Source organism: Pseudorasbora parva, chromosome 6 (genome assembly GCF_024679245.1).
Source record: "Pseudorasbora parva isolate DD20220531a chromosome 6, ASM2467924v1, whole genome shotgun sequence".
Classification (NCBI taxonomy): domain Eukaryota; kingdom Metazoa; phylum Chordata; class Actinopteri; order Cypriniformes; family Gobionidae; genus Pseudorasbora; species Pseudorasbora parva.
The window spans coordinates 38,855,871-38,858,107 of NC_090177.1; positions in this window are offsets into that span (position 1 = coordinate 38,855,871).

Genomic DNA, 2,237 nt, shown 5'->3' on the forward strand with positions numbered 1-2,237 from the left:
AAAAATGATGGGCACAACACGGTAAAAAAAACCCAGACATTTACAGTTACACACACCATAAGTGTAGCGTGCAAAGTCAAAACACCTCAATAACACGTCAGTTTAAATAGATGTGTGTGTGGTTTGGGTTTCAGAGATGTTTAGATAATTATAAAAGAGTTCACATGTTCCCCTGAACATACATACGTAGCTATTCAATCTATTTAATTACGTTAGTGTTTTTGAAGCATTTAAACTGAAACAATAGCCAATATCAGTTTAAATACTTGAATTTGTTTTTATATTATATTATAGGCTGTTATAATTATACTATATTGAAAGCCTAATAAAGAATTGATCTCACAAGGGGATTGCTTAGGGATCCTTGCCATTAAAAAGTAAAAAATAAATTAATTAATTAATTATTTTGATCATAAGGAATAAAGAAACATTTAAGTTTGGTGACTTAAGACACTATGCACTATGCACTATGTAGTATTTTTGCAGTAAAATATCCAAAATCCACTAGGCCGGTGTTATATATTTTGTTCAGTTGAGTACTTACAATATGCCAAATGTTTCCAACTATTTGTAAATTGTGAGAAAATTGCTATTTTAACTAAGGACAGGGACGTGTCAGCATAGCGTTTGAGGGAGTCACCTGTCGATTGGGTCATATCTGCGGTTCCCTCGGTCTCCGGTTTTATTTGCAGGAAGCACTTTTCTCTTAGCAGTGTGAACAAGTGTCACAGTAGCACCGAGCAAACGCACAGAGTAACGTCATAACATCATTTTAAACACACTTAAATGTATCTACTATGATAAACGAAGCTGCTTTACCTTATAATCATGACTGGAAAAAGCGGAAGTGCATGTCCCGTCCCGTCATAATAAAAGTCCCGGTATTCGCGAGCCGTGTGTTTGCGTATCAATCGCTCCAGCGGCCTTGCTCAGCTCCTCAACACTCGGTCCTGGTCTGCTTCACTACAGTAACGTTAATAACCGCATCCATGAACATGATTTCTGCCCGTGTCCTATTTTCCACCGCCTGTGAGGTGAAGACCACATGTCCCATGATTCTGTGTCACACTTGCCGTCATCAAACTACACCTTTGTTTAGAATAGGCGCCCTCTAGTGGACGGAAAGTTGCATAGTGCACCTTTAATGCTGCCTGTCGCCAATAAAAAACCCAGTGTAACGGCTTAATATTTTTCAGATATGATATTGTTATGAAGAATTTAACTCTTTTGTGGGAGATTTTTTAATCGTTTTTCTTGGTAACGATGATTTGTACAGTTAACAGCATTGTAAAAAATAAAAAAATAAAAAATGTGCTTAATTTGACTTCTGAATTAACTGCTTTTTTGACAATATATTTAATATAGTTATTTAATAAAGTAACATCAAGGTTTAAATAAAATTGAAATGGCACATTAAAGTCAAAAGTTATAACTGCATGCTGTCTACAAAGCCTTGTCTAGATTACTCAGGATACTGATATATAATTATACAAAATATGTTTTTGCTACAAATTCAAATTAAGTGAGCTACTCAAATTTTAAGTAAAGTAACAAACAAACATATTTGTTATGTTACACTTACAACCTAAATTAATCAGTTGTATCAGTGTAGAATATACTTTTTTTTCTTCTTTCCTGAACTTTTTTATGTAGAAATTACATTTGTTATTATCTGTAGTATTTACTTCACCACACAATCATTTTTACAGAACAAATGTTGACAACACAATAGTACATTGTAATTATTTATAACTTTATTTTAAGGAGTCATGGTTACAGTATAATTATATACTTAAGTACTGAATAATATTAATTATTACATGCACTTAATTACTATAGAGTTATGGCAGGATTAAGGTTTGGTTGAGGGTTTTCCTGTTATTACTACAGTAATGTAAGGACACTGTAAAATAAAGTGTTACCAAAGCACCTTATATAAAGTGTGACCCTTTCTCTGATTTTTTTTTTGGCATTTGGAAATAACACAGAACAGGCTTTAGAACAGGTTTTCCTTGTTTAATATTTCTAAATGTTTGTTTTTCAAAAACAGGAAATATTGTATACATGTGTTTCCTTTTCCTGAGTATCCTGTTACATTTTTAACCATAAAGGGAGGAGAAAAGGAGGGAGAATATGTCAGAGAGGGGTTGATCCAGGCCGCTGATGCCACTGAAACGCGCTGACCCGAGTTATGAGAGTCATGGTTGAAATTATGACATGTCCTTAAACATTAACTT